A 27547-nucleotide genomic window follows, 5' to 3' on the forward strand; every position below is an offset into this window, starting at 1 on the left:
GTACAGAAGGTTAGTAAAGAGAGCTAAAGGTTTAAATAATATGAAAGTATCAACTGAAACAAACAAGCTCTATTTTTATACTCTTGATTGCAAATAATAAAAAAACCTCTGGGTTTTCTCAAATAAACTAATTGGGGTATGGAAGTACACTATTAATAGTCCTATATAGATTTCAACAGAGTTTAAATCAGGCCCTGTCAAAGCAAGAGATCTCTTGCTATTTGCCTTAGCTATTTCAAATACGACACTAGGTGGAGCTCCTTCCCTTACAAATGCAACAAAATAAAGGCAATACTCTATGGTTTTCATGCAGTTTGTGTGGTGACTTCGTGGTGTAAGCAGCTATTGTGTTTGTGCTCTTACCATACCTCTGGGTTTTCTCAAATAAACTAAGTTCTTATTAACAAAAGCCACACTGCTTTATTACGGCAGTGGCCAAATCTCAGGAAGCAAAGGAGACTTCTGGTTGCACATATTGCAGCAGATGCTCTACAACAGTGGACCATTTAACCGCAAGCTTGCAGAGCTGAACATTGAGAAATGCATCACAAGGGAACTTCACAATCATTTACTTATTTTTAAGGATACATAAGGTAAGCATTTACTTGGCTACAAAATCATGTAGTAGTTTGTATATAATGTGTATTGTAGAGGCATTCATGCTTTCAGATTAAAGATCTGATTTTCTACCAGTCTGAAATGAAATGCACTCTGCCAAGGAGTTAACTTGATTTAATAATTTGGTAATTTTACTCATACTTTTGAGCACACAGTTCTGAGTATAAATCCTGGAAGAAAACTGTGGGGCAACAACTACTTGATATTAGGATATATCAATTGCATTTTATAACTTTTGGGTCAGACAAGGAAAAGGGCTAGAAAAAAGGCTGTGATCTATGCACGTCTAGGAAGGAATATAGTTCGATCAAGAAAACCTGCACAGGCTATCCTGAATTTGTTAAAAATGGAAATGAATTTTCTGAAAAATATACATGTCAAAGCAAAAAAGGCTCACTGCTTCAGTAATTTGCAAAGTGAATACATTAAGCAAAATTTATTATTTAAAAGTTTATAAATTCAAAATGCTCTCTAGTTTATAACTAGCCATTAATCTATCTGCATGAAAGCATATTAGATTGAGACTAAATGCCCTCTTTCTTTTCTGGTCATCTAACATTTCATTTTAAAGTCTTATTTAAATGTGCAAGCGTGCTAATTAAGGTATGTATAATATTTACTTTGATTTTTTTTTCACTCTTAGGATATGGATGCCAAAGAGACATAACAAAACAAATGGTTAGAACAGTTAAAATATGTATCTGAAATTCCATAGATAATCTAACAGCTGCTAAAGTTTGCTAAAATAATTAGAACAATTTTTTTGTTCACCTTGTGGGTTCTAGTGTTGTCTCTATGATTAAAAAATAAAACAACCCTAATATGCATAACCTAAAAATACGCAGTACCAATATGTTAAAATATTACCAGAAAATACAATACTACAGCATCAACTGCTGTGGTTTGTATCAGTCTAAATATTATTCATTTGTTAAATTCTAGACAATTTAAGAATCTTATTTCCGGAGAAGGGTTATCCACTGCCTACAATGACTTTGAAAGGTGTCTGTCCCACAGCACGAGGCCCCTCTCTGTCATGAGGACAGGGAATATGTAATGGAACAGGTTAGTTTGACCTTGTATATCTAAACAGGTTGAAAGAAGAAAATAAATGTTTATGCCTCCTAAATGGAAAATGAACTCAAAGAGCTTTGGCTAGTTTATTTTTGTTTTGAAATTTAAAAAGGGCACGTTTCTCTGTTCTGATATTTCAGTAATCTATAGCAAGTGAGTAACAGCAGCACAGCTCCCTTCCCTTCCCCAGGTAACAGAGCATATGTGAGATTTGTTTCTGCAGTTTAGTCTCTAGCTGTGGTTACCCATCATATGTACAATTGGTGTCACAAGCATCTTAGGTATCAGGGTTAAGATCTTAGATGTAGCTGAAAAACTGTAAAGCGTGGCATGAATACACGATTCATGCAACACAAGCATATCAAAGTATGCTATTTAGTGAATCACATATAAAAAGTCCAGAGTTTTATCAAGAAGACAGCCTTTAAAACCTACATAGGTCTAGTCAACCCAACCGCCAAACATTCTTTTTCATTATAATACACATTGCCAGCCAAAAGTCCTAGTAAATGGTTGGAATTAAAGGTTCTCAATTAATCTTTCACTTTTTTCAGTCACTCTGATTCTATGGCTAACAGTAGCATCTTTTCTGGGATTTACAAACTAGTAAATAAACATTTTTAAAAAGTCTTTGTTACTTTGTGTATTTCAATGTATGCTGGTTATTACATATATTCTGATAATTCCTTTCTTAAAAGGCAACACTTATTAGCTGTTCAAGCTTAAGTGGATGATTATTTTAGCAGCCTCTGCATAATTCTATTTGCTATCGCCTTTAAAACCAAACTAAATTTTGTATCTCCAACTCTGAGCACCCAGAACAGAGATGTTAAATGAACAGTTTAATTTTGCTATCATCATACAAAAATATTGTTGGTTGAAAAATCTCCTTCATAATGCATTAGTTACTGGCTCTGGCTTCTGCTCCCAGTAGAATGCATAATTCTACACTGTAATAAAAACCGGGACCATGTAGCAAACACATAGCTAGTTGTAACCATCACATGAAAAGGAACAACTTGGTTACCAATATCTGGGAGCAGCATTAAACAGTGTTTAACACTTGATATTCACTGCACACAATTGCTTGTTAATGGTTTCAGGGTTGCCTTTGTTAGCAGTTCAAGTATTTCACTGGCATAGATTGCTTATGTGTTTGCAAGTGCTCACTAGAAACAGTAGCAGAGGGTTATGACCGTCAATGACTATAGTGACACAGGATACTAACAAAGACAAACTCAGACATGGCAACATATGATATATGTTCAGTTTAAAGTACACCGCAGACAACAGCACACTGTTAACCACAGCTGAATGTTTAAGCCATCAAACTTAGCCACAAATTGAGTATAAAACTGTATGCATTAGAGGAGATGTTAAATTATTTTTCTGTAAATAAGATGAGAGAGTAGCTGCATAACTGCATTACACAGATAATTGCAGAACATTGTCCTTGTAAACAGTGTGGCAGCAAAATCCAGTGGTATCTGGTTGCCAAAATCTATGGTATGCTGAAACATAAGCACAGTCCCACAAAGCCAGTGAGCTTCAAAATCTCCAGGCAGTTCCGCAGCCAATCATACGCCTCCTGCATATGAACCAGTTAGCTTGAGCAGTCACACAAACCGTGCCTATCTGAGATTAATTCTACAAATTGAGATAAGAAACACTACATATAAAGCCTGCTTAGCTATATGAGACCATTATTTATTTAATTATATTGAGGTAGAGAGGCACTAAAAATATTACTAGAAACATCTCATCAAATACTGTCTTTTAAGTATAGATAGATATCTGTGTGTGTGATTTTCATTTTTAATGCTTTACAAATTCAGTTTTCAAAACCTTTCTTCTACAAACAGACACAGGTGCCTTTGAAGAAAATCCTCCAAAAATACTACAGGGCAGTCTCTGGTCCCTGCATAACTCTCCTTCAAGCATAAGGAAGGAGGGAGCTACTAAGATTTTAAAATAAAAAATGTGATTTTAGAAAAAAAGTCAGTGTTCCTGAGATTTGTAGTCTAATCTGACAAATTTTTAAAACCAAAAGGAGAAGTAGTTATAAGGAAAAGGGTTTGAACAGAGATTCTGACTGCAAGGATCACTTAAAATATTATTTATTAATTTCTTACACTACCTTATTCATTCTGTAGTATAACTTGGATGGATTTCAAAAGAAAGTGACAAATCATGGATATAAGTGTAAACAAAAATGATACCAATTTTCATGGAAAAAAGGTCAATGTTCCATTGCATTTATACCCCACCTTCTCAATCCTGAAGGAGTAATGTATGGAGAGGCACTGATAACCCTAAACAGAAGGTGTGGAGTAACCTGCACAGAGAAGCAGTTACAACACTGGATGGGCCACTTATGTCTTTTTCTGTCATCAATTACTATGTTACTATGATTATCCAAAATGGCTTACAACAAAATTCATAAACAGTTCAAAATTCAGCAAAAATAAAAAAATAAAAAACATGCACTATAATAACAAATGTAATAATAATCAATACCTTATCACCTCGCTAGGACTCATTTCTTACTCTTACTAGGGAAATAAGCCAGCTGCATAACAATAACATCATAACAAAACTAACCAATTAATACATTATGAAGCAGCTAAAAACTAAAACAATCCATCATGATCATCCCAAACCCAATCAGAATGGAAAAGCCAGAGCCCAGAATATACATAAACCACCCTCCTCCAAGACTCCCAAAAGAAGATTTCATTCAGTATAAAAAGAGAAAAGTCATTAAAGCCTTCCTTATAAAGCAAATGTTAGTCACAGAATTTTGTATTGAGTCAACTGATTTTGGTTACTGCAAACTCCAAAAACAACTTGTAATTTTGATGGGCTTCCTTTGAAGAATTATTCTAGGGTTTTTATTTGTAAAATGTTCTTTTTTGACCCAGCCACTTCTTCCTCCTCCGGGCTTCCAGCTCAATTGGAAACACACTCTCAAAGGATATAGTACCGTGAGCCAGTACTGGTAATTACAGGGATCCTTCAGTGTTTTTCTCCCATCTAGTCCAGTCATCTCAGCAATCCTCAGGTAGGGGCCACACACTGCAATTCCATTAGGAACCTGGTACTTTGACACCAACTGGCTCAAATAAAGTTGTACATATTGAGTGGTAGGTAGTTCTCCCTTCTCAACAGTATCCTACACTCAACCAATTCAAAGAGCACAAGTCAAGCTTGGGGATCCAATCTGGATCTCCTCATGGCAATATATATATATATATATATATATATATAAAGCAGCTTTACCCAAATCTAGTTTCATAGAAAGAAGCTTTAGATTCAGTTTTGATAAATTCACTGTATACAAAAAAAGGTATAAATCAATCAGCTAAGCAAATGTGCTCCTATATGAGAGACTAGTAGTTTGCCTATAATGATGTGATAAGAGAAGACAAAAAATCCCAAACAAAAAGGAAGATGACAGACTGGTAGTAGGTTGGATTGAGATAGGCCATACTGTATTATTCAAACTGAGAAAAGTTTCCATTTGCTAGTGTACTTGTTGGCGATTTTAATGTTTTAATTATGTATTTTGTAAACCACTTCATGCACTATTATAGACTGCTGTGTATATAAAAATGTTTAAATAAATGCTCATATGCATGATAAATATAGTATACATATGTTGAACATAAAAACCAAACAAAGATGATTCTTATGTTGGCCCAATACTAGATATTGCAAATCTCAAAGAATCCAGTTTTCTTCTAAGCCAGTGTGGCTTTTAGAACTGAATAGCATAGCTGGGATGTCGTGTTTCATAAATACAAACAATGAAAATTAAACTTGAGTATTACAAAAATCTCAACTGACAGGAGATGTATGAAAACTATGTATAATGCAAAGCTGATGATGAAGTAAATGAGTAGTGAATCTTACATAGGTCCTCTCTTTCCTACGGGAAAGGACCTACGCAGGGCCATTGGAAGAGTTGGGCAAATTGGGGTGCTGCTATCATTACAGCAGCGGCAGGACTTAGCTACTGCATGGCCCAAAGCAGCAGCCATGTCATTAGCAGGAAATTCCTCCCCACCTAAGTCTCTGGAGGGGTAGAATGTGCCATTCCGCCCTCCCTTCCCTGGCGCTCAGCATGGCCTTGCTTCCTGCTTGGGATGCCACGAAACCTAGCAAAATCCCTGTATGGTATGTACTCTGAAAGGTTCATCTACCACATCATCTTTATACTGGTCTTAAGCTGCTTCAATGAAAGGTATCTCAAACTACAAAAAAATTCTTAAATTCATAAAGATAAATGCATTGGATGTGCTCAAAGGTAAAAATTAAAATGGTGAGTACAGTGCTGTTCACACAAAAGCTACAAACTGCTGTGCTACCGATCAGTGGAGTCACTGTGCAGTTCATCTAACCGGCCATGGGTGACCATGGATTCCCTGTGGCTATCTAGTACTTTAGTTTTAGCTCGCCAGTAGTAGTTTAACTGCATGTATCCCTAAATTAGCCAGCAAATGTTCTCTATTTTCAAAGCAGTGCAAATCTTTTCCTGTTTTCCCTTAGTAGTTAATCCTTTACCATTTTTCTTCTACTGCATTCAGTGCATTAAAGAAACTGCAAAATTGCAAAACTTTAGGAAGAACATAATAGCAGGTAAACATCCAAGCCTGCAAAAAGGGAGGGAAGACAGTGTCAAAGTGCATTGACATCCAATATCGTAATGCATGTAATGTGTTATATATAGGCAGAAGTGACTAGTGGGGCTGTCATTGTTATGTACTGGTTAGAGTATTGAGATGCAGTCTTTCACACATTGTTTTGATTTCTTAAATCTCCCTTTATTTTGTGTCTTTGAGTAAACCATTTACCCTCTCTGTGTCCAAACTTGATAGGTTTCAACTGTCTCAAGCAAGAACATTAATCATGAGAATTATGGTGGCACATTTTTTAATACATTATAAATAGGAACAAATACATATGATGGGGGCTGTCCAAGTATATTATCTAGGAATTATCAGGAAGATCAATTGTTGTAGAATTATGCAAAAACAGAGATAATTAGAAATAAATAGCACAACTTGAGATAGCCCCAGATATCCTCTTTATGCACTGGCAAAGTTGCTTTTAAACCAGGTAATGTAAAACAAGATTAAAGTTACAGCTTTACATTACAATAACAATATCTTCACATTGGTCAGAACCCAGATAGGAAAATGTTTGTAAAAAAAAAAAAAATCCTATTTATGTAAACATTGTGCTGTTGGGTTTTTTTTTAAGCTAACAGAACTCATTTTGAGATCAATAGCTGCCTCTGTACTTAAAAGTAAATACATTAATACATGAAGGAAGTATACAGTATGCTTTTGCTAGTAATTTAGATCTACTTTCTGACGTTAGAAGTCATCTTTTTTGGTTGAGATATCTATTGTTTAGGCATATGAAGCAAATTTAAATTAATTTACATATCAGCCATACATCTATCCCAAACTATTAGAGTTTGCCATCTCCTAACTCAAGAGCTTGGCTATAGCTTTATAAATCAACAGAGCAACAGACTTTGGGCCTGACTTATAAAAGGATTTATTCCATGCCTGTATCTACAGGAAAACATTTTATGAAAAGAACTTCCTCCCCCTTGTTTATTACAGCAGAAGTCTAAATCACCCAAAAACTATCTAGGCAATACTACTAAAATTATCACTGAAATAACACTTTATATTATTATAACAGCTAACACAGACAGACATATTAGTAATAACTATATTTTAGCCTAGAAATTGAAAAGCTGTGAAACACTGTGCCTGATAACCTCCAAAAATTATTACCCTTCTGTACAAATTAAAAGCTAAGGTAATCTCACAGATGAATTAAGCAGAATTTGTTACATGCACAATCACACTATTAGTCAGACAGTTATGATACCACAGAGGAATAACATACAGCTGAAATTATACACTTTGTTAAAAACTGCAGCGCACAGTATCCCTAAAACTAAAGAACTGAACATACTTACAGCCTGTAAGATGAGTTTTAAAAGCGATGCGTGTACACATCTACCACATACATGTCCGACCTAGTTTATAAACCTCACGCATATGTGCATAAGTACCAATGCTCAAATATCTTGCATCAAGTGAAAAGGGGGCAGATAGGGGTAGGTCACTGGCGTTTCAGGGTAGGGACAAGAGATATGCACGTGTGTAGCACAGCAACTGTGGCATGCAACCAGTTAATTTCTGTGCAAATTTACTTCTGCTATTGATCAGGTGTAAATCTGAATAAAACATTTTAGCCACATATGAAGTGCTTGAGGGCTTTGGGTAAACTGGAGACAGTGCAGGCTAAAGAACCAGGGGAGGGTCTTTATGACCTAGATATAGACTTGACAAACTGGTGAATGAACCGGTTAAAATGGTCATTTCCTTCACACATTCATGCTATAAAATTTTCTCACTTGTGCATGTTAACATCACAAGTGTTCTATGTAATGGCAGTGCCAAAAGTTCTGTTTAATGACACTGTCAAAAAGTTTTAGTTTTCTGGAAACCGATACGATGTGCAAACGGCTATCGGTATATAAAATCATTTAAATAAATTTAAATAAAACATCAGTAATTCTCAGCTGTTTCTGTACATGCTTAAAAATAAGAGCAAGAAATAAACGAAATTCCAGTAAGTACCTATGAGTCTTACAACAAACCAAACCTGTTAGGAAAGACCTTCATCATAGCACTCAAAACTGAATCTTTAAATTAGATGACTGATGTTTTTGAATGGTGCTACAAAATAATCATCAGGTCAAAGGCTTAATGTCACTCAGTTCAAATTTTTTTAAATTTCTGATGCACTTAAAAACACTTATCTTAAAGGTAACTACTTTAGAAAATCTCAAAAGTCCTCATGGATGATCCTTTTATTGAATTTTGTTTGTTGACCTCTTAGAACGAAGATCAAAGGCACAGTGTAATCCGACATGGCAATGTTTCGAGAGCACCCGCTCTCTGCCTCAGGAAGTCAATGGCTTATATGGCATTCTCCATTTAGACCGCCTAAAGTGGATCTTGGCACGTTGGTGTGAGAGAACACATATACACTCAAGGCATATTTTATAACGTGCGCACACTTGCGTGCAGGATATAAGAATTCAGTGTAATGTGGTCATGTGCATATATACACATATATATGGGCGTGCATGCGCTCGTTTTAAAGTTATCGTCCCTATGAACTTCCAAAGTGGCTTCAAAAGGAATGAATACATTACACTTTTGCGTTGCCCATTTTTCTGGTTGCCAAACACCAACACCTGACTAAATCAGTTCAGTGTTGACCTCCCATCACAAACACAATGTATGGAAAAAAAAGAAAATGCAAATTTTAAAGCAGACGAACTTCCTACCCCAAATAGGCATGCACATGGAAAAAGCTCTGCAGAGCATTACAATGGTAGAACTATAAAAAGAAAGCAATGAAAAATGAAGCATCTTGCACATAAGCGCACAGGAGAAAGAGCCCGACCAATGTCCACGCTTTTGATCCTAAATGCAAAACAACATCATATTTATATAAATACCGATAGCTGATACCATGTAATCTGTAAGCCTTTGATCCGCCACCCCCCCCCCCCCCCACATATCTGTCTCACTGCTCCCAAACCGCATCACCATTTCAGAAACCTCTCAACTCCTCTTGATAAAAACCCTTCGCTCAATACTTATTTTAGATATGAACCTAGGACAATTGGTACTTAAACAAGATAACCAATGGGCGTACTGGAAAAATGTTTCACATTTCTGTCAATGAGAAAGTAGTAGTGCAAGTTAGCTTGCATAAAATATGGTCTTATTCCTCCTTGACAGCATTATCCTTATGTGTCCTTTCATTTTTGTTCTAAGATATTTTATTTATATTTGTCAAATTTACTGGAAGGCACAATATGTAACATATCATAGCTTGTTAAAAAGGTAAAGTCAAATGTAATTGTAAATAAGCAGGGTAACAAGCAAGCCTTGTCATGGTCCATAAAGCTAAACCACCGCTGGACTGATCAATCATTTACCCCAATACAAATTTAGACAATATTTTTTTTGAGTTTTTGTCAGGAAATAAAATGGAAGGTATAATCCTAAATGCTCAACATCAGCCAATGTTTTGTGGATTGACTGCATCAGGGGCTAAACGTGAAAATAATACTCATCTGTAGCAAAGTTTTCAACAGTCATTTTATCCAAGAAAAGCAATGGACCAGCCAGTCTCAAAGAAAATGGAGATTTACAATTACCTTCGACTTAGCCTTTCTGACAAAGCATATTGTTCTTTGGCTTAGTCTATGCACCTTTCCTTTGGTGGTTTTCAACTTGTTCTTAAGCTACAGCCTCCACTGACAATTTCTCTGAATCCACATTCTGGGGCTGTGTGCTGTATTTGTAATTCACATGTTAGTGTGAAGGCAACATTGTTTTCTGATGAGGGTCAACACAGCAGACCTCACATTTATATAGAGTGGGGCGGATTTTAAAAGGCGCGCGAATAGCCTACTTTTGTTTGCGCTCCAGGCGCAAACAAAAGTACGCTGGATTTTAGTAGATACGCGCGGAGCCGCGCATATCTGCTAAAAACCTGGATCGGCGCGCGCAAGGCTATCGATTTTGTATAGCCGGCGCGCGCCAAGCCGCGCAGCCTACCCCGTTCCCTCCAAGGCCGCTCCGAAATCGGAGCGGCCTCGGAGGGAACTTTCCTTTGCCCTCCCCTCACCTTCCCCTCCCTTCCCCTACCTAACCCACCCACCCGGCCCTGTCTAAAACCCCCCCTTACCTTTGTCGGGGGATTTACGCCTCCCAGAGGGAGGCGTAAATCCCCGCGCGCGAGCGGGCCTCCTGCACGCCGGGCCGTGACCTGGGGGCGGGTACGGAGGGCGCGGCCACGCCCCCGGACCGCCCCGGGCCGTAGCCACGCCCCCGTACCCGCCCCCAAAATGCTGCCGACACGCCCCCGAAATGCCGCGACGACCGGGCCCGCCCCCCGACACGCCCCTGACACGCCCCCCTCGGAGAACCCCGGGACTTACGCGAGTCCCGGGGCTCTGCGCGCAGGCCTATGTAAAATAGGCTTCCCGGCGCGCAGGGCCCTGCTCGCGTAAATCCGCCCGGTTTTGGGCGGATTTACGCGAGCAGGGCTCTGAAAATCCGCCCCAGTATGAATGGCTAAACTAGAGAAGCTTTCTAAAACTGCACACACTAACATCTCCTTAGGAATAAAATAAACATCAAATAAGATGGCAATGTTAGTGATTTTGCTGTTTATTTTAAAAGTTTGTTTTGATAGTACTTTTGCCTTAAAAAAAAACCCAACAAAAAACAAAGAGTAGGGTCCAAGGCAGCACTTCCAAGAAAGTGCACACAAAGGGGCAGATGTTCAAAGGGGTACGCGCGTACCTCCCGAAAACCTGCCCCAAGCTCCCCCCTGCGCGCGCCGAGCCTATGTTGAATAGGCTCGGCGGTGCGCACAAGCCTCGGGACGCGCGTATGTCCCGGGGCTTTCCTGGGGAGGGCGTGAGATGTGAAATAGGAAATATCGCAGGGTGCGAAACGTTTACCACACCACATGATACTGTAATTCTAAAATTTCCAAAAACATGCCCCTTTTTCTTAGAACAGGCATTATCCATGCGTTATAGCATTTTGATGAATCTGGGGTAAATTACTTAAAATGAAGATTAAAGCACAACAGTAAATTGTATATTTTTGGGGGGAGGAACTGTCATAAAAGTAAAAGTGTATGCATGTTAGCAGCTAATTAAAAGCTTTGACAACTGTTTTTTTGTTAAATTTTTCATAATTTGTGCATTTCTATTTTTTAATTGTTAACCGCTTTGATTTAAAAATTATGGAATTGCGATATACCAGACTTTTAATAAACTAAACTGTTTAAATGGGCCATTTCCCATAATCTATATCGGGAACCCTCTCTTGTCACCTACCACACATGGTGCTTTAGTAATTTGTCATCATACCACCCCTGGTACATCACCAAGCTACTCTTATCTCATCCTTAGCAGCCTACAGGCTATCATTCTCTATCCCTTTATTTCCCACTATTCCCACCACCCCTTGAAAAAAGTCAGTTTCCTCATTTCTCACTTTAATGATCAATCCCCTTACCTACCCCTCAAATTCTCAATACTTAAGTAAAAAATAAAACTAGTTAATTAAGACACTCCTTTTAAAAAAAAATGAATAACTACATTTAGGCAAGTATTTCTTTTTGTAAAAAACAAAGGCAGTTTTATTTATTTTTCAGCATGGTCTTCTGGAAAGAGCAGGACATGGGGAAACTTCTTTACACGAAAAGTAAATAAAAGATATTTTATATGAAACAGTAGCTATGTTATTACTTAAAAAAATTGAAGTAACTAGTTAAATGCAACAATGAAACCAGATCGGTATGATTTTTAACTAAAAAATGCAAAGTAAAAAAAATAAATTATGATATTTTGAAATATTTGGATCTGAAATTTCAAAGGTCTTTCCCATAGGTACAAATGGGGTCAAAAGTCTTGATAAAACAGGTCCACAGACTTTTCCTGAGAATTGGTATTCCCAATAATGGGTATTCTCTGAAATAAGAATTTCAGATAATGGGATTTTCTTCAGGTAATGGTTCATACGAAGCCAACCAGTTTTTGGAAAATAGAAGATTTTCCCAATTACAGCTTTATTTATTTTGTAAAAATAAATGTATAGACCGCATTATCTAGTGTTCTACACAGCTTAAAAGTGTACATTCATAATAACAAAACATATTAAAACCATAAAATCAAATCATAACATCTTTACTTATAAAAGTTAAAGTGTCTCGAAATTGCTGCCCAAAAAGGTTAGTCTCAGGTGACATACTGAAATTCTTGCCTAAATATATATACTGCCAACTGTTTCTGTGGTGCCACAAACCTGTTTTCTCAACAAGATTAGTAGTTGATAGATAATCTGAAGATAAATAATTTGAAGTCAACACATTTTTGGATAATAGATGATTTTTCAGATAATGGGTCAGGGTCCAAGGATCACATTTTTTTTTCTGGATAGCTAGACTTTTTAATAATGGCTCTTTGGAAAAATGGTAGTCCACTGTAGTTACATTTTTCTGGCAGTGTTATAGGACACCTTTCTCTCGCGGATATGTTTTGCACATTTGAGCTACTATGGCTTTCTAGTATTTGTTTTATGACAATGTTCTAAAACAGTGTAGAAACACATCAGCTACTAACAGCCATTTTATGTTTGGTGATATCATCTCATGTTTATTATATCGTTAAAAGTAAAAATTACATTCCAGTGCTGTTTGCTGTCATTCAGGAAAAAAAGACAATGATCCTTTATAATTATTTACTGCCAGAGGAGTGAACTGCTGACCATAACAAATCTATTGGCTCAGCAAAGATGCAATGATGGGAAAGAAGAATTCTATGCAGATGTGTATATAGGGTGAAGGTAAAACTGTTAGAAAACTTAGCTCCCAAAAAGAGAAGATATCAGGCATTTATATTCAAAACCTCAAAGCATCTGCCACAAAGGGAAAACAGATTTAAAGATAATTTTTATACAGTGGTCTATTATCAATGGCTAAGCTGTCAAAACTGAACTGTTTGTAACATTGGAACAAAGCAAATGGTAACAAAGTTGATAAATGGTTTATTTTACAGCACTGGCTTTCCATGCATTTAAAACTTTAATCCTTGCAGACTGTGATACCTTGTATTGAATCAATAAAAAAGACGATGCAGTGTATGATATTTCAAGATGAACAGAGAATAAGTAGCAGAGTCTGCAGTGACAGAGCAGACAGCGATAACTGGGCAGATCGAGTAGGTCAAGTGGCCTTTGACTGCTGACAACTAAGTTACTATGAACACTTACAACTAAACTGTAAACAAGATGTATTGCAAAGATACACTTTCAAATATATTTGAAAAAATAGGGTTTCCTCTCTGTCCATCTATATTTAATTATATATATACACAGGCACACATTTTTTTTTATCATTTCAAATTTTATAAATTAATGAAATTAAATCAATCCAAATTTCATTGCTTCCTTTTTTGAAACACACCAATAACTATTAAAATACAAAAGTACAGCAAAACTTCAATGTGAAAAAAATCCAAACATGTTTATTTCAGATCAGTTCATTCATGGAACCGAAACAAACCTTAAAAAAAAAAAAAACCTGAAACAGGGCCTCCCTGGGCCCCTCTGACTTCCCCTCTCTCTCTCTCCAGAAAAGCAGCCGGCGCTGTGAATCTCCCCAACCTCACTTACTGCTTCCATGGTGGTCCTTATCGAGGTATAAGAAAGGAGCAAGAGTAATCCCCAGTTGCTCTAGCCCTTGGTGAGGCTATATGAAACTGATTGTACAAGAAAATGGCACCCGCCAACTCTAAAATTGGTGACAAATTGATCTCACTTTCATGCAGGTCCCAGGGTCTGGCACCATGGCAGGAGCGACTGGGGATCACTCCTGTCTCTTTCTTCTAACTTAAGAAGTGCCATGCTGGTTAATGAACAAGGTCCATCGAGCCCAGCATTCGGGCTCCGACAGTGGCCTGTCTGGGTAACAAATACCGGGCAGATCCCCAATAGTTGATCGATTTCTTGTATCTCACTCCCAGGGATAGGCTAATAACTATTTATGGTAGCTCCTTCAGGAACTTGTCCAATCCTCTTTGGAACCCCATTTTGTTAGTTGCCTTGACCTCATCCTCAGTCAAAAAATTTCATAGCTTAATTATGCGCGGAGTGAAAATAAATACTTCCTATGATTTGTTTTAAACCTGCTGCTTGCTAGTTTCCTGGCGTGTCCTCTAGTCCTAATATTGATTGAAAGGCTAAATAACCGTTCCCTATTTACTAGTTCCACCCCACACAAGGTGTTGTAAATTTCAATCAGATCCCTTTTCAGTCATCTTTTTTCCAAATAAGGGGTTCATTTATCAAAATGCGATAAGGTGTTTTCACATGCGTTAAGGGCTTATCGCATGCGAAAAGCCCCGTTAACGCATGCGATAGGCCCTTAACACATGCGTAAACATGTTTAACGTATGCGATAGCACCATATCGTATGGTGCAATGCAAATTCAGAAAATAGGAGGAGTTAGGGGCGGAGAGTGGGCTGGGTTAGCCTGTCTGCGAAGAGCTATCGCAGAGCCATAACGTTGATTTTAACAACACCTCTTTGGATTGCGTTAGGCTGTGTGATAGCTGCCGTGACCATGCGGTAAGGTTTCCTCGCCATTTGCGATGTCTCCCGTAAGGCCTATTGAAGGTCCCAGAGCCTTTGGGGGGGGGGGGGGGGGGAAGGAAGAGAGAGAGAGAGAGACTAGCCATCATGTCACCCCCATAGGTAGGTATTTGTATCCCTATAGTAGACCCACCTAGTAAATCGAGGTGGGGTTGAAGGCCATCAGATCTTCACAAGAGACCACTGTTCTGTTCGTACGTGTCACGTAGAATGTCGAAGTGGCCCCTAACCCCCTACACTCATACCTAAACCCCACCTCGAGTTACTAGGTGGGCCTACCATAGGGATACAAATACCTACCTATGGGGGTGACATGATGGCTAGTGTCTCTCTCTCTCAAAAATGGTCCACCCAATGGTCATATGCAGGAAATACAATAGGTCTGACACCTATCGCAAATTCAGATAATGTTTTCGCAATGTGCACTAACTTAGCTCTTTGCATAGGTAATTAGTACAAATTGCGATAAACTGAATTTTTGCATAAACCACGCCCCTTTTGCTATCACATGCGGTACTTACCGCATTTGGATAAATCCAGGCCTAAATCTGTTTAGCCTCTCTCAGAAAGGGTGCTTTTCCAAAACCTTTATCATTTTTGTCGCCCTTCTCGTTACCTTTTGTTTAAAAGTCCAACTCAGAGGTAAAATAGTTTATAAGAACAACTCTGATTCTACTTTTGTTTAATATTCTTTATTGTAAATCATATGCTATTCATACACAAAACAGATCAATACTCAGGAAGCAAAAAGTACACAGGAAGCAAATATAGCAAATATATACTTACATAATAAAGAGCTCAGCGCTGGGCTCTGCAACAGATACAGAATCCTTGCCAACCCTACTACATACCAGCTTTGCTTATATAGGTTAAAAATACAAAGTCAGCTAATTATCTGATTTCTGCTTGCATGCTTCACACCACTAAATTTTTTTTCGCTGTCTGCCTACAGGCAGCTGTTATTTGTCTCCCCTTATCTTTCTCCCCCCTGCATTCTTTCCCACAGACTATTTGCTGCGTACTCTCTGCGATATCTCCTGCCCCATCCTGTAGCTTAATTTGTTGATTCTCTGGTGTCTGTGAATTCCTGCAAAAACAGTTTTATAGCTTTCTTCTTTGGCATCTGGCCTTCAAGGTCCCAGGTTTGTGTTCTGGGGCCTGCTGGTATTTTTCCATACCAGCAGTATGTTCAGTAATGGTGAAAAGGCCGGGGCTTGAACCCGGGTATAATCAACATTTTTCTATGTCAGCTATGTCTTTCTTCAGAAGGGGAGAGGACCAGAACTGCACACAATACTCAACATACGGTTGCACCATGGATACAAGGGCGTTATGATATTCTCAATTTTGTTCTCTATTCCTTTCCAAATAATTTCTAACATTCTAGTTGCCTTTTTGGATCACCACCACACATGCTGAACTGAAGATTTCAAAGTACTGTTCACAAGGACTCTGAGGTCCTCTTCTTGGGTGGACATGGAACCAAGCATTATGAATTTGTAGTTGGGATTATTTTTCACTAAAGGCATTACTTTGCCCTTGTCCACATTAATTGCATCTCCCATTTAGAAGTTCAGTTACCTAGTCTCACAAGATTCTTCTGCAGTTCTTCACAATCAACTGCCATTTTAATGACTCAAAACAATGTTGTTTCATCTGCAAATTTAGTCACCTCAATCATTTATGATTTTGCTAAATAGCATAGGTCCTAATGCAAAACCCTGGGGCATGTCACAAATTACCTTTCTCTATTCGGAAAACTAACCATTTAATCCTACCTTCTGTTTCTTGTCTTTTATTTATTTACCAATTTGCAATAGGACATTGCAAATTTCTGAGGAGTCTCTCATTAGGGTCTTTGTCAAATGCCTTCTGAAAATCCAAATACACATCAACCAGCTAATCTTTGCCTACATATTTATTTATACCCTCAAAAAAATGTAGTGAATTGATAATGCAAAAACTTCCCTTTGCAAAATTCATATTGACTCTCCCCATTAAACCATGTCTATTTATAAAACATGTAATTTTGTTAGTAAAAATAGTTTTGACCATTTTGCCTGGCATAGTCATCAGGTTTGCTGATCTATAGTTTTCTGGATACCCCCTGCAGCCCTTTTAAAAAACTGGCATCATATTGGTCACCTTCCAGTCTTTGGTACCAGGGCCATTTTAAATGATAGGTTGCAAATCATCAGAAACAGTTTTGCAATTTCATGTTTTCGTTCCTTCAGAATTCTGGGATGAATACTATCTTTCCCTGGTGATTTGTTATTTTTTAGTCTATCAATCTGAGTTATTACATCCTCCAGTTTCACAGTGATTTCAACTAATCAATCAAAATCATCGCCATGAAAAATTGTTTCTGTTGTGGGTATGACCAGACATCCACCTCAGTAAAGACAGAGACAAAGAATTCATTCAGTTTTTCTGCTATTTGACCACCCTTTTCACTCCTTGGTCATCTAAGCAATCCAAGTGACTCTCTCACAAGCTTTTTCCTTTGAATGTACCTGAAAAAGTTATTGATAGTTGTTTTTACTTCTATGGCAAGCTTCTTTTCAAATTCTCTTTTAGCCTGCTTAATTATTATTTTTTTTTTACATCTAACTTCCAATGCTTATGTTCTTTCTTATTTTCTTCATTTGAGTCTGCTTTCCATTGCCACTTTCATCCCATTATTTAAATCATGCCAGCAGTCATTTGTATTATTTTCATTAAAAAAGGTCAAAAGAAAACATTTTGTCTGGGCCTCAGAGATGGTAATTTTTAAAGCAGCCACACCTCCTCCAAGTTTTTAACCTTGTGGATTTTGCATTTCCTTTTTTTTTCTAACAAATTATCTCATTTTATTATAATCTGTTGCCATAGTTTTTCATAATATTCAACCTACAATGATTTTGCAAAATTTTTAATATGTTTTGATCACTGTTGTCAACTGGATCCACCACCTTTATCTCCTGCATCAGATTCTCCATTCCACGGAGAACTAGGTCTAATATTGATTCCCCTCTTGTCATTTTTATGATCACCTGCTGCTTAAAGCAGTCATTGATGGCATCTAGGAACTTTACCTCCCTTGCATGTCCTGATGATACATTTACCCATTCAATACTCGGGAAATTGAAGTCTCCCATTATTATTATATGTCCCATTTTACAAGCCAGACTAATTTCTGTTCAAATTTTGCAGTCTGTTTCCTCATCCTGGCTAGGAGGTCAGTTAAATATCCCCACTATAATACTCTTCCCTTTTATTCTGGAATTTCTATTCACAAGGATTCCAGATTTCATTTTGTTTCCTGCAAAGCTTTTATCCTGCCAATCTTAACATAGTGCAACCTTCCACCAATTTTAACTGCTCTGTCATGTTGATATAATTTGTACCCTCATATCACAGTGCCCCATTGGATATCCTCCTTCCATCAGATCTCTAAGATTCTTATTATGTCTACAGCTTCCTCTTGCGCCATACATTCTAACTCTCCAGTCTTATTTTTCAGACTTATAGCATTCACACACAGACATTTTAAAGTAGTTTTATTTGTATTTCTGTTTTTATATGTACCCACAACCTGAGTGATATACACAGTTTGAAGTCATTTTTACCTATGCACTCAGTATTTAAATACATCTACATGACTGCAGGGAAGAGAGTCCAGGACAAGATGGCGGCATAGAGGCAATGCTGATTGCCCGCTGTGATTTCGTTGATACATTTTCCTGGAATTACCATCGATATGCCACCAAAAAGAAAGGGGAAAGTGAGGGTTTTTCCCTCTGAACCCATACCTTCCCTGACACAGTTGGAGAGCTTGTGGTTTTTGTCCCAACCGGATGGTTTTGAGGGAGTCGGTGAGTTCGATAGAGGTCCCAGTGTAGGAGAGCGGGAGCCTCTCATGGAAGAGACTTCCCTCAGCCCAGACCAATGACAGCCTCCTGCACAGCGTGACCCCGGTGGGGATGCATTGCAGTCGCAGGCTGCTGACGCTGTATCTGCGACTGAGGTCGAGGGAGCATCTACCATCAGTTTGCAGGATGTAGATAGTTCCTCCAGTGCCGAAGCGGAGATGAACGCCTGCGGGGGAAGTAACTTGATAGTCCAACCTAAGGTTTACTTGGGGAGTGAAAAAGCTGCAAGCCGTATGGAAGGACATCAGGAGATATCGCTGGCCTGCATTCAGGGTGAGTCTTGTCTGCAACCTCCGAAACCTGAGGCAGTCATCCTAGAAGCTCTCTGGGACTTGGTGGCAGGCTTTGGCGTTTCCCTAAAGTGACTTGAAAGCAAAGTAGATTGAAGCGCTTATAATATTCAGCAGAAGATCTCAGAGTTACAGCATACTACTTCAACTCTTGTTAATAAAGTTGCTGAGATAGAAAACAAAGTTCAAGTGGTTCAAAATGCAAATTCAGTTATAATCAAAGATCAACTTGCATCATCTAGAAGACTGGAGATTCTAGAAAATAATACTTGTCAGTTAAATTTGCAGATTCTAAATTTTTCTCAAATTGATGGGGAAATCTCATATATTCTCTCAAACGTTTCCTAATAGAAGCCCTGGATTTTCCTGAAGATAAAATCCCATCAATAAACTCATGTCGTTTTCTAAATAAAAGGGCTTCAAATTCGGGGGACACTTTGGGGTTACCCATTTTGCATAATTTAACAAATTTCTTAGAAAGTTCCAATTTAGAAGTACTAGATAGGAAAAGCTTATTAGTTTCCTTTATTTCAACTAGAGATGTGAATGTTATGAGAAGTTTCTTCAGAAAGTTTCCAGTTATTTTCTATGACCAAGCGATATGAATGTATCCAAATCTATCACAAATTACACAAAAACAGAGAAGAGATTTCCTGGTTTTTAGACAAGAAGTTATATCTTTAGGATTTACTTTCATGCTAAGGTATCCTTGTAGATGTCTATTAAAAAGAGGCGATGAAACTTTGTTTTCTTTCAGCCAGATCAAATACAGCAATTTGTATTGGCCCATAAGCCAACCACCTCTTCCCCAGTAGCTAGTTAGGCTGTGAGTAATATGTGAAAGATTCCGGTTTAAAATCCTATGTAATGCCATACTATTTTGATGTATTTCCTATCATAGTCTCCTAAAAATTTCTTTTGTCCTACCTTATGATTTAATTTTTCCTTATTGTAATATAACACAAATTGGATAAGAAATGTAGTGTAAATTTAATTTAATGTTTTGTTTATCCTGAAATATCTGATTGTGATGAAAGTACAGAATCTTTTCAGTTTGTTAAAACTTAAAATGATAAATAAAGAATTATAAAAAAAAATCTACATTACTTCATTTTTTATAACCAACCTCCAGGACATTCTAACTTACTTAGTTTGCCAATATCCTTTAAAGATACCTCCATTCAATCCAAGTGCTGCTGAGCGACTGCTGGCTTTCTTCTATCATCTAGTTTAAAAGCTGCTCTATCTCCTTTTTAAAAGTTAGCACCTGCTGTGATACAGATGTAGTCCATTCCATTGAAATAGGCTCTCCTTCCCCAGCATTTTCCTAGTCCCTTACAAACCTAAAACCCTTTTCCCTGCACCATCATCAAATCCACGTACTGAGACTCCGGAGCTCAGTGTGGGTTCCTGTGAGTGGAATTGGAAGTATTTCTGAGAAAGCAAACTTGGAGGTTCTAGATTTTAATTTCCTACCCAAGAGCCTAAAATTAGCCTCCAGAACCTCATGATTTAAGAAGGCCTGCTTAAACAGATGAGCCTCAAGAAACTTCCTAAACACTTTTATATCCCCACAGCCATGTAGTGCCTCAGGAAGGGCATTCTACAGGGTAGGCCAACTACCATGAGTGACCTAACCTGTGTTTCCTGTAATCGAGCACAATGAATAGAAAGGATCATTAACAAACCCTTATCAGTAGAGCGCAAATTGCGCATTGGGGTGTACTGATATAACAATTCAGCTAGATAAGAAGGTCCATTTAATTTTAGAACTTTAAAAATAAGCACCAAAATTTTAAACTCTAGCCGGAATTTTACAGGCAACCAATGAAGTTCCATGAACCAGGGTGCCACACGATCCCATCAGATTCCCCCTATTATCAATCAAGCGACAGAATTTTGCAAAGCCTGATATAGCTCGCAATGAAACAGCTGGCAAACCAATAAAAAAAGAATTACAGTAGTCAGCATTAGACATTACAAAGGCCTGAACTATGTTTCAAAAATCATCTTTCTCAAGAATGTATTTCGGGTGTCACAGCAATCTCAATTTAAACTAGCCTGCCTTTAAAACATTTTGAAAATGGTTCTTAAATGTTAGCAAATGTTACACACCGAGTTTTTAAACTGACTATCAGTGTCTAATACTGACAAGGAATCAATATTATATTTCATCAAATAAATAGAATCACAAGAGAGGCATACTGATTCAGTTTTTCGAGCATTCAATATTAAATGATTTCCCTTCATCCTGTCTGCAATACGATTTATAGCGGCTAGAGGATTACCATTTATAACAAAGTATAACTGCAAATCATCTGCATAAAACCTGAAAGCTAAAGACTGTGATTCCAAAATTGAGCAAAGCTGTATCACATAGATATTAAACAATGCCGCAGCTAAGCCCGAACCCTGTGGCACCCCACAAGGGTCTTCAAACCAAGAGGAGCTAAATCCTTTTAAGATAACCTGTTTTCTAAATTCTAAAAATGACTTAAACCAGGCTAGAACTAGCTCACCTATGCCTATTTGTTTTAGCATCTCAAGTAATATAGTATGACAGACTGAAGCAAATGCCATTAAAATATCAAGGAACAAAGCAATAACTGAGTCTCCCCCTATCAAGCTACAAAAGCAAAAAATCTAGCACAGAACGAAGCAATGTTTCAGTGCTGTTTTTGCCAGAACCGGCATTGATATTTATGCAATATTTGATTTTCAGTAAGAAATTCTGTTAATTGAGAATGAACTATGTTTTCCAAAAGTTCAACCAAAGTCAAAATGTTTGAAATAGGGCGATAATACTTGGAACATCTAAGAAATTCATTCTTACCTGATAATTCCTTTTTCTTTAGGACAGTAACATGAATCCAGAACAAGTAGGTTATGCACCTCGACCAGCAGATGGAGATGGATCAAACTGATGTCACAGAGTATATAACCCAGCAATGACATCAGCCTACCAGTATTTTCTTCAAAAGCAACTGTGGACAGATTAGCAAAAAAACTTGATTAAAAACAGATAACCACTGCAATACTTAGCCAACAGACAACATTGCCCTCAGACAAGAATGTAATAACACTAGTCTAGGGGCTGGAATAACACTTACCAGTAATCCCTGTAACACATAGGCACCCAGGAGGATCATTATGTAATCATTCGGCAGAAGGGAGAAAAGCTGGATTCATCTGATTGTCCTAAAGAAAACGAAATTATCAGGTAAGTAGTAATTTCTCATTTGTTAGCATCCAGTCAGATGAATACAGAACAAGTGGGACATACCTAAGCTACTCCTGAATAGGGCGAGAGGCTGCCCGCAGTCCAGTCAAAACTGCACATGCAAAGGATGTGTCGTCCTGGGCCTGAACATCCAGACATTAATACCTGGAAAAGGTGTGTAAGAAGGACCATGTCGCAGCTCAGCAAATACCGAAGAGAGACAATAATCTAATTTCTGCCCATATCACTGCCTGAGCCCTAATGGAATGAGCCCTAATCTGACTAGTTAACGGCTTCCCAGCATCCACGTATGCAGCCGAGACTACCTCCTTAATGTAGCAGAGCTATTGAAGTCCAAGAGGCTGACTCTCCCTGCCTACTACTGCCGTGAAGGACAAACAGGCGATCCGACTTCCACAAAGGCTCAGTAACTTCCAGAATCCTGACAATATGCTTCTTGACATCCAAGGGTCGCAACAGACGACACTCCTCTTCATCTCTTTCTCTATCCAGAGACAGCAGGGAGATGGGCTGATTCAACTGAAACTCAATAACCACCTTCGGTAAAAAGACTGTACGCAGCTGTACCGCCCCTAGAATCACCTGGAGAAATGGCTCCTGGCAAGTTAAGGCCTGCAATTTGAAAATTCTATATGCAAAATAAATTGCCACAAGGAAAACTGATTTCAAGATCAGCAACTGTAAGGACAGAGTACATAGTGGTCTGAACTTAGGGCCTGCCAAAAAATCCAAATTAAGATTTCACAGGGGCACCGGAAACCACAAAGGAGGATGAAGATGTTTAACTCCTTTCAAAAATCTGCCACATCAGGATGAACCAACAAAGATCCACCATTTACCTTTCCCCTGAAACAGGTGAGAGCGGCTACTTGTACCTTCAAGGAATTGAGAGCCAAGCCTTTCAGTCAAGCCATTCAGCAAAATTCCAAAATGAGCAGAATCCTGACCAAAGAAAGGAAGAGTAGCTTGATCATCACACCAGGCCTCAAACGTTCTCCAATCCCGCACATAAGTCAAGGAAGTGGAGAACTTTCTAGCTCTTAGAAAGGTGGAAATCACTACCGCAGAGGATGCACGTTTCAGCAAGTGAGCCCTTTCAAGGGTCATACTGTAATAAAAAATTTGAGTCATATCTTCGTGAAGAACAGGTCCCTGCTGCAATAGATTCCTGGGTGCTGGAAGTCAAAGAGTTGAATCCACCAGAAGCCTCCGAAGATCTGCATACCAGGGTCTCTTGGGCCAATCTGAAGCGAACAAGAGCACTTTCCCTCTGTGTTGTTCGATCCTTTGAATCAGTCTGCCCAACATGGGCCATGGAGGAAAGGCATACAGCAACTTAAGAACATAAGAAATTGCCATGCTGAGTCAGACCAAGGGTCCATCAAGCCCAGCATCCTGTTTCCAACAGAGGCCAAACCAGGCCACAAGAACCTGGCAATTACCCAAACACTAAGAAGATCCCATGCCACTGATGCAATTAATAGCAGTGGCTATTCCCTAAGTAAATTTAATTAACAGCCGTTAATGGACTTCTCCTCCAAGAACTTATCCAAACCTTTTTTGAACCCAACTACACTAACCACATCCTCTGACAACAAATTCCAGACCTTTATTGTGCATTGAGTGAAAAATAATTTTCTCCAATTAGTCTTAAATGTGCTACTTGCTAACTTCATGGAATGCCCCCTAGTCCTTCCATTATTCGAAAGTTTAAATAACCGATTCACATCTACTCGTTCAAGACCTCTCATGATCTTAAAGACCTCTATCATATCCCCCCTCAGCCGTCTCTTCTCCAAGCTGAACAGTCCTAACCTCTTCAGCCTTTCCTCATAGGGGAGCTGTTCCATCCCCTTTATCATTTTGGTTGCCCTTCTCTATACCTTCTCCATCGCAACTATATCTTTTTTGAGATGCGGCGACCAGAATTGTACACAGTATTCCAGGTGCGGTCTCACCATGGAGAGATATAGAGGCATTATGACATTTTCCATTTTATTAACCATTCCCTTCCTAATAATTCCTAACATTCTGTTTGCTTTTTTGACTGCTGCAGCACACTGAGCCGACGATTTTAAAGTATTATCCACTATGATGCCTAGATCTTTTTCCTGGGTGGTAGCTCCTAAAATGGAACCTAACATCGTGTAATTACAGCAAGGGTTATTTTTCCCTATATGCAAAGCCTTGCACTAGTCCACATTAAATTTCATCTGCCATTTGGATGCCCAATCTTCCAGTCTTGCAAGGACCTCCTGTAATGTATCACAATATGCTTGTGATTTAACTACTCTAAATAATTTTGTATCATCTGCAAATTTGATAACCTTATTCGTCGTATTCCTTTCCAGATCATTTATATATATATATTGAAAAGCACCGGTCCAAGTACAGATCCCTGAGGCACTCTGCTGTTTACCCTTTTCCACTGAGAAAATTGACCATTTAATCCTACTCTCTGTTTCCTGTCTTTTAACCAGTTGTAATCCAAGAAAGGACATCGCCTCCTATCCCATGACTTTTTAGTTTTCTTAGAAGCCTCTCATGAGGGACTTTGTCAAACGCCTTCTGAAAATCCAGATACACTATATCTACCGGTTCACCTTTATTCACATGTTTATTAACCCCTTCAAAAAAAATGAAGCAGATTTGTTAGGCAAGACTTCCCTTGGATAAATCCATGTTGACTGTGTTCCATTAAACCATGTTTTTCTTGGGGCAGATTCCGGGTCTGAGCCAAAGAGAAATTCCATCTTGGTTTCCTTGCCTAAAGCCTCTTGTTTTTTCCCTGTGATAGAGGCCATTCAAGAATTGAATGATCTTGATGGGGCACCCCAGAGGCTAATTTCAAAGGGGGTCAGGTTCTGGAAGTCCTCTGGATCCACTGGTAAGAAAGCGCTTATGTTTTCTGCAGGTAGATGCACTTGTTTGTGCAGTCTCCAAGCAGACCACTATTCCCATGGAAGGAGGAGTAGCCTTGAAGGATGCTCTTGATAGAAAGATTGAGTCTGTCCTTATGGCAGCATTTGAAGCAGTGGCAATGACCTTGCAGATCGCTTCTTGTTGGTCCTTGGTGGCTCGTTCTTGTTTGCTTCTCTCCCAGGAGGTTAATGACTCTGGGGTACGTTCCAGGGCAATTATGTAACCAGCCACTGTTTTCTTGGCAGATGTGGGCTGTGACTTGGTATGCACTTCAGCAGAAGAGTGGGTTCTATAGTAGCAGCCAGGCATCAGTTATGGTTGAGAAATTAGTTAGCCGTTGCGACCTCCAAGGCTAACCTCACCGAATTTTTAATGACTCACTTTATTTGGGAGCGAGTTGGAGGAACTGGCCATAAGTGGGGCAACTCTCTGGTTCCTCATTTGCCAGAGGATAAGAAGCAGATGCAGCGCTCCTTTAACATGAGAGGCAGGTTTGTTTTTTTTTTGGGGGGGGGGGGTACGTCCGTACCTTTGAAAATCTTCCCCAAAGTGAATAGGAGGGAAAAAATCTCTGTTTTGAGGAGTTCAGTTTGAATAAGCATGTGGCCGTCCAAACAAAAACATCTATAAGGCCTTAAAACTTTTCATACACTTATTTACAGACATTATTCATTAGCATGATTTACATTGTGCTGATTTAAATTAGATGATCTAAGGCAGACAAAAAATATTGTAAGAAAATAAATGAAAGGACAGAATGCTTATGCTCATATGGCAGCTACATGAAACTTTAAATGAACAAACTGCAATACTGAGTTATTGAGATGTGAGATTCCACTGCATCTCTACACACTTTAATGATTATATTATGTTTCAGAAGATCTAATATGGAGATATTTTTCGGGAATGGGTCAATCCAATTTCCATCAAGATCTTATGTTGGATGTTCATCCAAAAAGGTGGTTTTTGGATACCTTCTTGAGGTACGCTATATCCAATGCTTAATTCTTGAAATTTTGTATCTCTAACAGAATTTGAACCCTTTACTCAAAACTAATGATAGAAGCCAGCTGGAGAAAAAAGGGAAATGGAGAGAATATGATAAAACATTAAAATATTCAATAAAGTACAGTGCTGTAGAAATGATATGATGGAAGACAATATAGTCATATAGAAAAAGAAATTCAAGAACATAGAGGTCAAGGGGTTTGCACTTGGTAGAGGTGGACTTGGATACTGTTGCTATTATGGAGACATGGTTCAGAGTCTCAAGAATGGGATAAGACTATGCTGGCCTATAACCTGTTGAGGAATAATAGAAATGACAGAAATGGGGGAGAAGCAGCTCTATGTCAAAAACAATATCTGAACCACTAAAATGCAGGGGACATGGGGGAAAAAAGATGGGCTATCAAAAAAAAAAATAATAATAGCACTTCTAGTTACACTGTTATGATCTACAGGCCTCCAAATCAAACAGAAAAGCTCAACAGAAATCTGGCCAAAGACATCCTGGTACTTACAAATGGAGATAGTATCTCTGAAGTCTGGGTAGGTGCTCAGGTGATCAGCAGACAGCATGATTTAATATAACAGTCAAAAGGGAGAGAAGTCACATGAAAATCAGGTCTAGGATTTCAAAACTATAGATTTCGGTAAAATGGCAACATACCCTGTGGAGCAGCTAGAAGGCTAGGAGGAAATAGATGAAGTGGAACAGCGGACCAAATTTAAAAGAGCTATAATAAAGGCAACAAAACCTTAATGGGAAAAATAAAAATATGAGGAAAAGGAAACATATGATTTGCCAAAGAGAAAATAAATACAATAAGATCAGAATTCAAAACGTACAAAGGAAATCACAAAGAGGAAGACATGGAAGATTATCTGGTGAAGCTGAAGGAGAAAAGGAAAAAAAAAATCAAGATAGTGAAACCTTGAATGGATTGCCAAATAGAAAAATCAAGGTGACAAAATTTTCAGATATTTTTCAGAGAAAGGAGGGAGGTCAGAGGTGGCAATGGAAAATTGAGACATGCTGTAAGATGTGGACAAAGATGAGGAAATAGCAGAAATTTTAAGCAAATACTTCAGTTCAGTGTTCACTAGAGAAGCCCATGGAGAAAGGTGGTTGCTGGTTGGTAAGATTATTGATGGAAGTGAGACAGAATTCATTAACACTAGCAGTCGCCACTCTGCTTGCTCTGTCCGTC

The 27547-nt window shown here is 38.4% G+C and overlaps 2 protein-coding genes across 8 annotated transcripts in view; one reads left to right on the forward strand and one right to left on the reverse strand.

Moving 5' to 3' along the window:
- DOCK1 (dedicator of cytokinesis 1) overlaps positions 1-27547 on the reverse strand; it is a 1428876-nt gene that overhangs the window by 690827 nt on the left and 710502 nt on the right. The window lies entirely within an intron of this gene.
- INSYN2A (inhibitory synaptic factor 2A) overlaps positions 327-27547 on the forward strand; it is a 127097-nt gene continuing 99876 nt past the window's right edge. For 2 of the 3 annotated variants that reach the window (XM_029610030.1, XM_029610032.1), the window contains exons 1-2: positions 327-593; positions 1561-1683. The gene's annotated coding sequence lies outside the window, so the exon portion shown is untranslated. The remainder of the gene's footprint in view (positions 594-1560; positions 1684-27547) is intronic. The other variant, XM_029610031.1, reaches the window with a different exon arrangement.

This window comes from Rhinatrema bivittatum, chromosome 7 (genome assembly GCF_901001135.1).
Source record: "Rhinatrema bivittatum chromosome 7, aRhiBiv1.1, whole genome shotgun sequence".
Classification (NCBI taxonomy): Eukaryota; Metazoa; Chordata; class Amphibia; order Gymnophiona; family Rhinatrematidae; genus Rhinatrema; species Rhinatrema bivittatum.